The sequence below is a fragment of the Lissotriton vulgaris genome, chromosome 12 (assembly GCF_964263255.1).
Source record: "Lissotriton vulgaris chromosome 12, aLisVul1.2, whole genome shotgun sequence".
Lineage (NCBI taxonomy): Eukaryota > Metazoa > Chordata > Amphibia > Caudata > Salamandridae > Lissotriton > Lissotriton vulgaris.
In genome coordinates this window covers 777,214,022-777,226,229 of record NC_141700.1, presented here as the reverse complement: position 1 = coordinate 777,226,229, position 12,208 = coordinate 777,214,022, and the positions used below count along the sequence as shown (strand labels likewise).

General features: G+C 42.2%; 1 protein-coding gene across 3 annotated transcripts in view; it reads left to right on the top strand.

Moving 5' to 3' along the window:
- Positions 1-2,210: 2,210 nt before the first annotated feature.
- The window catches only part of SRRT (serrate, RNA effector molecule), a 125,974-nt gene continuing 115,976 nt past the window's right edge, over positions 2,211-12,208 (top strand). For 2 of the 3 annotated variants that reach the window (XM_086946135.1, XM_086946133.1), the window contains exon 1: positions 2,211-2,316. The gene's annotated coding sequence lies outside the window, so the exon portion shown is untranslated. Of the gene's footprint in view, positions 2,317-2,556; positions 2,576-12,208 lie in introns of those variants that run through there. The other variant, XM_086946134.1, reaches the window with a different exon arrangement.

Genomic DNA, 12,208 nt, shown 5'->3' with positions numbered 1-12,208 from the left:
CTGAAGTATTTACTTCTCCTTAAATAAGTTGTGCGCATCGCGTTAAACTCATAAAATTTGCATTAGAAAATTACTTCCTCCGTTTTACGATGACGTCACCGCGTACTCCTCTCACGTTATTTAAAGGCTGCTTGGTTCCGTCTGAAATTACGGATTAACTTTTAAATGTGTATCCTGCTGAAAGCTCCTCGTATGAGATCCGAAGTAGCAGGAAGGTGAAAAGCTCACGATTCACTTCAAAATCAGCACAGTGCAACAAATATATTTCCAGAAGTCGGTGGTTACGAAGCAGCGTAGCCTTCTGAGAAATTAGTGAAGATGCCAGAAACCAAAATCCCGTCGCCAAATGTAACGTAGAGGTGGTTATGCAGAAATGAGAATACACAGGTCCGGGTGAAATCCAAAATTAGATTTATTCCAGCATCAAAACGGGAGTGCAACCGGCTCTTCAGAATACCAACAGCTCAATCAATCAAATAACAGCTGTAGCTTAAACTGCAAGAACATCCTCGAGAGACGCATCTTCAAACATAAACATGTTTGAAGATACACTCTCCTTGAGGATGCAAGAAGTGGAACGTGTGAACATGCAGAATGTCATTACATCAGAATGACATCATGAACACAATGAAATGGAAGAAAGACTATACCTTACAGCCACTCCATTCTACAACACTCTATTCAACTCTACTCCACTCTATGTGACTCAACTCTATGACCTTCTATTCTACGACACTTTACTCCCTCCACAACATTCCACCACACTGTACGCTATTCCAAGACACTATGGTCCACTTCATTCCTCTCCATGCCACTGAACTCTATGCCACTCCAAAACACTCCACTCTACGATACTCCCCTCCACTCCACTCTCCTTTATCCTACTAACTTTCAGCCATGCTGAACAGCCGCCACTCTGGTGTACAACATTACTAAAACATATTGGCAAAGCAAATGGCTCTTGCATAGGCAATGCCTATTAGATTTGCCTTTGCGTGTTCTCCAGGTCCACACCTTTTGAGAGCTTGCTTGTGCCTTGTACAGATGTTGGAGCAAATCTTGCCTGTAAATAACAAGCCCGCTAACTTGTCCAGTGCCACAAGATGGCGATAGATGCTAGTTCTATCTTATCTGATCTTTCCCTGCAGAACATTTTGTTTTAAACTTTGCAGTTTGCTGTCCCACACTATAGCCAGGGCCACTGGAATTATGCAGCAGGAGAGGGTCAAATTATGTGGCAGGGTTGCGTGAATTATGCGGCAATAAATGCAAACGATACAGCATAACGTGGCACATTTTATAATAGTTTTACTTCATTATTTTCAAATTTAGTAGCCTGGGCATTGGTTGCACCCCATTAGTACCACTTTAATACCCACATTTAGCAAAAAGTAATAGAAAAGCGGCCAGTTCAATTTTGCAAAGGGCCTTCCACCGCATGGCACGTGTTGGTGCATTTTTAGAAATATTTGAACGATTTGAACTAAAAGTAACATTTTTTTTGTTAAAAATTCTGCAGATTATGGCGAAGGTGATGAATTATGTGGCAAATGCGGCGAATCTATAATCATGCGAAAATCGTCGCGGCCGCACAATCACATAATTCCAGTGTCCTACATGTAAATGATAATTTCCCGCCTTCCATATATTCCAGGATACGGCCATTTACTATCCAGTCCTGGATTAATTGGAAAATGGTGTGTTTCGTACATTAATTGTTTGTCCAGGGGTGCAAGAAATGGTTCTGCACAATGTCTTTCATTCATCCTACACCTTCGTGAAAATAAAATCGTAAGTAGCGCGGCTGCCATAATGGAAGGGATGTCAATTTAACCGAAAGAAGAACGTTGTGTGAAAGAGACGGCTACCTCTGAATGCAAATTATAAAACTATCGGTGTCAACATTTTTTAGAAATTGTTTTAGTTTCTTTTTTTCCAGATCATATATTTATTACTTTTAAACATACTACTATCAATTACAGAACAAATATGGTTAACACTAGGTTCCTGAAAATTAGGGCTTATTTATCAATGTTGGCTCGAGGTAACTGACTTCACCCCAGCGGAGGAAATGTATTTTAATATTTCATGTTTTCTAGGACAAATTCTTTTTTTTCGGGGATTCGACCTATTCCAACATGGCTGCCGCTTCGTCATCCGCTGAGTTAGACCGCGTCCATGACTTATAATGCAGAGACCGCTTCCGGTGTCCTACATCCGGGTCTTGTCTTGAGTCAGTGCCCAGGTCTGCTGTGCGCACCGTGCGACGGCCGGAAGCCCTGGTTCCTTTTTGTGGCGGCTGAAGGCGCCAGAGAGGTAAGGCGGCTGGATGAACACCGGCTGGACGCCCAGGCTTGGTGCTTCGCGGGGCTCACACGCTGCTCCTTTCTTCCATTCCTGCTCCCGCATCACCGCTCTCTCGCCAGCCTTACTCCACCCTCCTCTGCTGCAGTCCTTCGGTCCAGCGCTCCCACAGCCCCCCTCCGCCACTCTCATCTCTTCCAGTCCCCTTGCTTCATTTTAAGCCCCGCTGCATTGCTGCTCTCCAGTCTCTGCCGCCTGTCCTTCACCTACTGTAACCTCCTGTTCGCCGGTGCATCCATCCTCTCAACCCTATCAGCTCTTGTCCTTGCCACCCCTTCGGCTGCTCCTTCAGCTTCCCTCCCTGCAGCCCTCATCCTCCCCAGGTACCTACAGCTTTGCTGCCCCTATCCCGCTCCCTACACCTAGTTTATACCTTTCACTCTTAGTCTTTCCATCATTATTAGTTTAGTATGTATGTATTTGTATATTTAGATCTATCTTTCATTCATTGCTAAGCCCAAAGGTTACAGGGGGAAAAAAAAACTTTAGAAATTTAACTACAACAAAAAAACAAACGTTGCAGGGACGTTATATTTGTGTGGCGAATGTATAGACCCAAAACCATAGACGTTCACCAGTTAGTTAGCTCCAGTAACTAGAACTCGTGCCCTAAGCTACCTATAATTTGTTCCCCCGCCATACATAGTTTTCTCATAAATAATCTTATTTCAAATGTTGCAGTGATATTATAAATGATGTCATAATTGATGTAATATGTAGCGTAATTAACAGTGAATGGTGAGGGAGCTAGATATAATTACTGAGAACTTTAACAATAACTGCTAAATTTCTATAGTAGAACCCAACTATAACGTCCATGTAACCTTTGTTATTTTATTGAAGAAGAAAAAATATATATATATTTTTTGAAGAATGTGCTGACCTTTTGGACAGAAAGATGAGCCGATACAAATTATACGGAGATAGTTAATTGTTCAATAATAGTTCTTTCACTGGTTTCGTGTGTACATAGAAAGATTCTTTATTACTTACTTACAAGCACAGTTGCATGCTGGCGTCTCCCACCAGGACTACTTGGATAGTGCTTACTAAAATACATTGTCCTGAAGAAGCCCTTTCTAGGGTGAAACGCGTTGGCTGTGCCTACTTGTCAAAGGAATTTAAGTAATAAAGAATCTTTCTACGTTCACAAGAACATTGAAGTATCGCACTATAATTTATGTCTACACTGTATTCAATGTATGACTGTGGTAGCTGGTCGTTCGAGGTGGGCAAAACGTGTGCTGTAATACAAAAGTGACGAGACTGGGGGTTTCAGTGTTTTTGAGTCTTGCTGCCATTTTCTGCCCCGAATATTGATCTATGACCTTTTACACTCTTTGAGTTGTAAATTTAGTGGTTATTGGATTGTTGAAGTGGGTGCTGTGTTTAATCATTGAGAAGCTGGTTACTGCAGAAGTGTACTGGTTCTCCACCACCTTCCACAGAACTGCCTCAGTAGCCCAATTAGCATTTACTTTTTGCAGAGAAGTTGTGCAATTGCCCTATTGTAAATATAGTTTGCTGGTACAAAGTGTCGGTTTTATCAGATTAAATGTATGCCTGCCCTGCCGTAGTTTACCATTGCAACCCCTTGCACAAGTGCTTGTGCTACATATTTTAGTATATATTTTATTGCAGGGGTGTGGAATTTATCGAAATATGTACTTGTCCATGGGACAAGTAGCTTCATAAATCTACTTGTCCTGTAACAAAATCCACTTGTCCCTTTGGTGCCATGTAGTGCACCGTCAAATAATGGCTGCAATCTCTTTGTAGAAGAGCTCTGATAATAGCCTCTCTGGTTATGTCAGGCTAATACTATAGAAGGATTTGAATTTTGGAGGTTTTCACCAGCTCTTCTCTAATCTTTTCCCATACTGAGAAAGGTCGGAAATTTACCCCTGACAACGGCAGAAGTAAAGTTTCTTCCAGGGCTGGGAAAAATGTGGTTGGAGAAAAAGTGAACTTGTAAACACTCAACAGATTTCCGCTGGGGCATATTCATATTTGCTCATGCTAAGATGCAAATCACAAATATTTTCTAGGACTACGGTTTTCTGGCCTACTTAAGAAATTCATGGGAATTCATGAAAAACGTAAATCTCCTTTAATACAAGGACATATATCATTGGTGCCCTTTCGTGACTTTAACATTTGAGCCCCTAATGAAATTTGAGTTAACCAAGACCTTTTGTTTTTATTGAAATGCTATCTCTTCCTATCTGTGAGCTGGCTTCATTGTGTGTGACAGCATTCTGCTCTTTTACAAAGTAGTTTTGTTCAGTGCCGGGAATTTCTATGGCAATGTGGCCTTTATGAGACCAAATACTAGCTGTCTAGTAAGAACTCGCTGGCAAACAGCACCACGCCTACCTGATAATCCCAAGGTAGAGAAAATAGCACAATGTAGGCCAAGTGAGTAACCAGAACATTTAAATACCCCCCACATTGATTCAAAGTTCTTATGACACCAAGCAAGCGAAAAAAAGTAATTGGAATCATCTCCACAATAGCTCTCTTGTCTCTTCCATCTAAGAATCTATCCATTCATCCTTTCACCCACTGGTATCTAGCATTTCACCTTTACATTGGCACCCATTCATTCTTTAATCCATTACCTTTCACTAATCTGTTCATCCATCTGTTCATCTGTCTCTCGATCCACTCATCCATATCCAAACCTACCCATTCATCTCCAAACCTATCCATTTCAACCATCCATCCATCCTTTCGCTCATCCATACACCCTCCCTTTCACTCCCATCTATATACCCTTCCATTCACTTCATATATCCACCCTCCCTTTCACTCATCCTTCCACCCACCCTTCGACCCATCCATCAATCCATCCATTTATCCTTTACATTCATCCATCTTTTCGCTCTCTAATCCTTACACCCTGTAACCCATCCACTCATTCACCCTTTCCTTCATTATAACATCCTTTGTCCATCCACCATCCCGGTCACTCATTCATCCATCCATCCATCCATCCATCTAGCCAGCCACACTTCTACTCACTCATCCTTTCACCCACACATCCATTCATCCTTTCAAATTAATTACAAGTCTTTGTCTGCCGAGCTGCAGACAGAAGAGGCCCATCAAGAGCTCCACCACCTCTACTGTAGCTGCTAACGCCTATCCTGCCATCTCCAAACCTATCGATCCAACTGATCCATCCCGCCTTCCTTTCACTCATCCATCCTTTTGCTCATCCATCCATCCTTTCACCCCACACATCCTCCTTTTCACTCATATTCATCCATCCTTTCACTCATCCCTCCATCCATCCATCCACACCATCCATCCTCCTTTTCACTCATCTATCCACCTACCCTTTCACTTCATCCATTTATGCTTTCGCTCATCCATCCACCCTCTCACCCATCCATTCACCCTTTCACTAATCCCTCCATCCACCTTTACACTCAACTCTCCACCCCCCAAGCCATCCGTCAACCTGTCCACCCAGCCACCCACCCATCCATCCCTCACCCAGTCGGCTATCTATTCATCTAGTCTCTCACCCATGAATCCACCCTTTCAGTAAGTCGTCCATCCTTTCACTCATCAATCCACTTTCAACCTATCCATCCACTCACCCATCCCTTCATTCACCCTTGCTCTTTTGCTCCCATTCTCACACATCCATCCTTACATCCATCCACTCATTCATCCATCTATCCATTCACCCTTTCACTCCACTCATTCATCCATCTATCCATCCAGCCTTTCACTCATTCATCCATCAATTCACCCTTTCACTCATTAATGTATGCATCTATCATCCACTCTTGCACGTATTCATCCATGCATCTATACATCTACCCTTTCACGTATTCATCCATGCACCTATCCATCCACTCATTCATCCATGCACCTATCCATCCACCCTTTCACTCATTCATCCATTTATGGATTTAAAAATGCACCCTTACGCTCCACTCATTCATCCATCCATCCAGCCTTTCACTCATTCATCCATGCATCTATCCATTCACCCATTCACTCATTAATGTATGCATCTATCATCCACTCTTGCACGTATTCATCCATGCATCTGTATATCCACCCTTTCACTCATTCATCCATGCATCTATCCATTCACCCATTCACACATTAATGTATGCATCTATCATCCACTTTTGTACGTATTCATCCATGCATTTATACATCCACCCTTTCAGTTATTCATACATGCATCTATCCATTCACCCTTTCACTCATTAATTTATGCATCTATCATCCACTCTTGCACGTATTCATCCATGCATCTGTATATCCACCCTTTCACTCATTCATACATGCATCTATTCATCCACCCTATCACTCACCCACCCACCCTTTCAAGTCCATTATGGGCCTTTGTCTGCAGACCAGCAGACTGAAGAGGCCCATCAAAAAGTTCACAGCTGCTGTAGTTTCTACAGCAGTGTGTTCACAATGCACCTGGTGCAGGCACAAAGTGACATGAGAGGCCTAGTGCAAGGACAGAATTGGGGGTGGCCTTAGGCCTGCATGAAAGCCCATGGGGAAACTAATGAGCTTTAATGTAAGCCCTCGATGTGTAAGATATGAGAGGCCATGGGGAGCGGGTCAGAGATGTCAGAGAGGGCGGCTAAGGGGGGTGAGCAGGTTCAGGCACCGGGTGTAACATAAGGTGTACAGGAAAGGCAAAGTGCAAAGGAGGGGGTGCATGAGAAGGGAAAGCAAAGTGAGTTAAATATGAGGCCCAGGAGTGGAGCAGAGAATACAAGGCAGGGGTCATACAGTTCAAGTCAGAGCAAGGGGCCAAGAGGCAGATAAGGCAGCCTCTTACATGGGGCCTGGAAGCTACATGAGCACGAGCTATTTCCAACTTCGAGCTCTGCTTTATCATTTTGTTGTTCTGTTCTGGGGAAATTAAAGTGCAGGCCCCAGCTTTTGCATTTACCCTTTCACTGCCAATAAACTTCTCAGAGCATCTTATTAACTAGCTGTGACCTACAGGGTTGAACAGCTGTGTATCGGATTACCATAAAACTGTCTACTTGTCCTTTGGACAAAATACAAATTAAAACCTCTTGCCCTCCTAAGAAATCTAGATGTCTCGGGCGTCGGGAGATAGGAATTCCCCACCCCTGTATTGTAGTTAAATTTGAATAGTGCTTACTACGCTGGTGAGGTGTTAAAATGCTTTATGCTTGCAGAATGCTGCTCTGGAACTAATGTTAGTGGTTATTGTTGGTCACTGGGATTAGTCTTGTTCTGTCACGGAAACCAATCCTGTATTTACTCTAGATTTTTCTGGTCGATTGAATGAATGGGAGTTATATGTGATAATTAGTGGGGGTACAAGAGTTCATGCAGATGGCGGGTGGAATTGATGGATGCGCTATTTGAGATTGTGCTATTGGCTAGCAGTACCAACCTTACAAACAAAAGCTTGTGTTGTGTAGTCTTATCTTAGCATGGAGCATCCCTGCTGCAAAGTGTTGGCAACATAACATTTTAATCATGCAAACAATTTGGGATGCAACAGTACTGCAGCGAAGGTGACATAATGGTTTGCCGAAGCTTACTTTGCCTCTGCAGTTTATTAGCTGACTCTGGCAGTGAACCACCTTAGTTCTACCCATTGTATACCCGCTCTTCTTTGATGGGTACCCCATGGCACATTTTCATCCATTTCCACCGCTGGATATGAGACCCTCTTTACCCATTCATAAGTTGCATGCCAAGGCTAACTTGATGCAGTACATGTTTGGTTGGGAGGCTCTGCCAAACTCATTGAGCAGTTTCCTTTCCACACTTGATATCTGTGCGTGCTGTCGATGCTGCTGAATGATGCCAGCTACACCGTGTTGCGGTCCCAGCTGCAACACTTGTCTTAAAACCTTCCCACTCTCGCCTCAACGGCCCTCTCCCAAATTTACCCACTTCTAATAATACAGTAAATTACACATTCATGCTTGTGTCTAGTATTCACCACACAATTTGCCCTCCGCTTCCTTGTTCCATGTTTCTATTAAAAACATTTTTAACAAATTGCCCTGCTCTGTACTTCCCTCTGTTCGATTATGACATTCTGTTTGGAAAAATTTAGATGGCTAGATTTACTGTTTAGAAACAACAACTCCAGTAATGTGTTTACAGTCTTTTCAATGTGCAAGAAGTAGCCTCTGTATGTGCAAGAAGAAGCCTCTGTAAGTAGCAGTAATGCCACCAGTTCAGGCATCAAAAACAGGATACTACACTCCAGCTGGGTCCACAGGCATTAGTTCTCAGACACTTGTCTCAATACCTCATGTTACCTCTCCACTATTGCGTGAAACAAATACCAAATGTGGTTATTAGGTCGAAGCCTACCAAACCGCAAACTGTCTGTTTTACTAACTTCTTGTGGGCATTCTGAATGTTTCCTTGGGAATGCATTCCGCCCGTTGCTTACCATTTGGCTTTGTAGTTTGTAGCTCACCGTTGCTTGCTTCCTATGTACTGGCTTTTTGTTTTAGGCAGTCCAGCTTGAGTTTGTCCTTCAGTGAAGCTTAACATATTTACTGTATCCTTCCGTGGACTCGCTTTCTGTAAACGGGCCTTTAAATCTTATCATTTGCTGTACATTCAAAGACCGAGGTCAACTGTCTGGCTCTGTCTTCCGAGGGAGCTTGGTGTTTACTTTTATTTCTCTGACTTCAAAGTGAGAGAATTTGTGACATTCTTGCTTTGAAACAAGTGCCTTTTTTTTCTACCACACAACAAAAATGAACTTTCAGAATTAGGAGATTTCAAATTAAGCCATTTTTTTGTAATTCTGAAGTGTGGTGGAAGCAAATATTTGAATATCAAATTTCCTTCCCATGTATAGTGTATGCCCAGGAAACTGTGTCTGTGCAAATGCAATAGTCATTTCAGTTGAAAACGTGTTGTCTGTTTTTACAGTGCACTACTACACCATGCATACTCCACACTTCATCACATCACTCTATGCTTCTTCACTTTCCGCCACTGCTCTCCACTCTATTACATCCCACTCCAAGACACTCTAATCTACCTCCCTCTACTCTATGCCCCTCTACTCCACACCATTAACTATTCTCCTCTGTACCCCACACACTTGTAGCCATGCTGAACAGTAACCACACTGGTGTACAACATGCCTGAAACAAATTGCTGAAGCCAATAGCTCTCACATAGGCGAGACCTATTAGCTTTACCAGTGCTTGTTAAAAGTAGCAGCAATACTCCAGATGAAGCATCAATAACTTGGCATGATATTTCAAATGAGTCCTTTAGTCCTGGATAAAGATCGACCTGACATATGCACTGCAAAGTTGAAGCAAAGAATGATTTTTTCCGGTTAGCCTTGCAGTAAATTTATGGATGTATGATTAAACAACGACTGTCTTAACAACAACTTCCTTAACCACGAAAGCGAAACAACGAGGAATCCCAAACCACTAAATATTTAACAACGATTTCCTTAACCACGAAAAATCTATAAATTGCTTATTTCCATTTTTCGTCACTATGTTCTTTAAAATACACACCATACGACATTTAAAAAATTTAATATTACATAAAAAATGTTATAAACAATTTGTAGTGATTAACCCTTAAATTAACGTATTTTCCAATAAAACATTTTGGCCACAAGATGGTAGTGTTGCATCTCAATAATCATAGCTGTTCATGCCAGTTCCACACAGGTTGCGTAGAAACCAACACGTTAAAGTTACATAAAGATAGTAGTGAATAAGTTTGGGTGTTTTTTTGGATCTTTAAATAGACAGCTTTTTCTTGTGGCTGATATTAAGAATTGTAGTATGCAAGAAATTCTCTTTTTACCACGAGGGATGTAAGAGTTATTGAATGCCTGCATAGGTTCGAAAGAGTTAATGGCACAGTTTGTTCTTTTTAATTTTATGGGGTTGTTTATTAACAGTGACTCACTGCAGACCTTTTATTCTTATGCATTTCCAGTTTCCGCTTTCCTTTTGCAGATTGAGTAATAGGGGGCCATGGGCGTGTCTAGTCCTTGGGGTGGGGAGGGGGAGTGTGTGGGGGTGGAGGAGAGAGAGACTCTGCTTCTCACCTCTCCTGGTGCCGAGTAGAGAATTGTGGTTTGGGTAAGTCGTTGTTTTAGAAGTCGTGGTTTATGGTAGTCGTGGTTTAGAAATTGTCGTTGTTTAGAATTCGTTGTTCAGGTAACTCGTTGTAAAAACGTCGTTGTTTAGGATGTTTCCCTAAATTTATACACTTCATGGAAGTTCAAGATAAGAACTCAAAGATGTTAATGGGCAAGTTGCTCTTATGCAGCTTCATGTACTGTACCTTATTGGGTGTGGTAGGGAACCTTGTAAAGCTACTGGCATGAAAGTACAGTACTCTGTAAAAGCTATACAGTTTGGGTTGCCTGTGCTTATTTGGCCATACGCACCTCTGCCTGGTACGAGGCGTCCGCTTATGATTGTGGATTATGCTGTCTTACCTTGATCGCACAAACCAAAAGTAAACCAGTGGTCAGGCTTTCTGAAGGAGCTACACCTGCCAAGATAATTCATAATAGCTTTGTCATCCAACAAATACAGTACTTCGTTCTCTTCAGAGGAAAGATGTAGAAATAAACCACTTCTCAAGGTATGAAAAGGAAAATTTATCTTCAGCATAAACAGCTGTACCAGGCTTTAACTAACCCCAATCTTCATAAAATCTCAAAGGACAGAATAACCTAGCAAATAGTTTCCTAACTCTGAGTCCATGTAATGACAACTGAAAAGCGTACAATAAAGGTCAAAACTACAATTCCAGATAACACAAAGCTTCAATAGATGGATCTGGATAGACTGAAACCCTTAAGAAAAATCCCCATGTTGGAGATGTGGAATAAGCTACAGGCCTGGTTGGAGGAAAAAGAAATCTTAATATCTTGATTTACACAGCACTCTACCTCAAATGTCCGCAGGATTCACAAGAAGCTTTGACAACAGCCCAGTGAAATTTTAGAGTGGATAGACCAAGATAACATTGAAACCCATGCCAAAGGAGTTGTAGAATACAAGGAAGAGCGCAATTGAGAGAAGAGATGGAATGAGCTGCATTGTACTTATCAAATGAAATCTGATGCGAATTGTAAGATTCCAAAATGGGTCTGAGAATTCGGGCTAGCTTGTATGGAAGACCTTTGCAGACACCGGTACAATTGCCACTGTGTGCAAGGATGGAACACATTTCCATTTGATTTATCGAGGCCACTGTCAGTGTGTTGTCAAAGCACACGTAGACATGGTGAAGCTGAACTTAAGATTTAAAATGCAGAGCAGCACAAAAAACAACAGTTGTCTCCTGCATTTTGAAGACCAGTGAATCTCCATCAAGGACCATCAGGCTTTGCATGGCAGAGTCCAGTAGTATTCCCTCCACCACGCAACTGGCATTTTTGTTTAATATCAGTGGTGTTCTTGAATGCGTTGTCAAACATTTGGAAAGTGTTAACGATTCAGCCACCTCCTGAATGGCTGACTTTTCTGATGTCAGTGGAAACATTGCTTCAGTTGACTGAAGTTCAGTAAACCAATGTCTCTGAATATATGAAAACAGTGGTCTAAGGAAGTTTTGCCTGTGGAACTGTAAACACACTTTTTCTGCCGTGTGACTCTGAACTTCCACCGACTTGCGGAATCCTCCTGACGATCCGGTAGAGATGGGGGCAGGAAGCTAAGTTTGATTGCTTGGTTCTGGTGGGAATATCTTGCTCATGCCTCTCGGTAACACTTGTGCTGCTTCATTCTCTACTTGGATTCACCCCCCCCCCCCCCCCCCCAAAAAAAAAACCATTAAAGAAAACAAGCAATGGGAC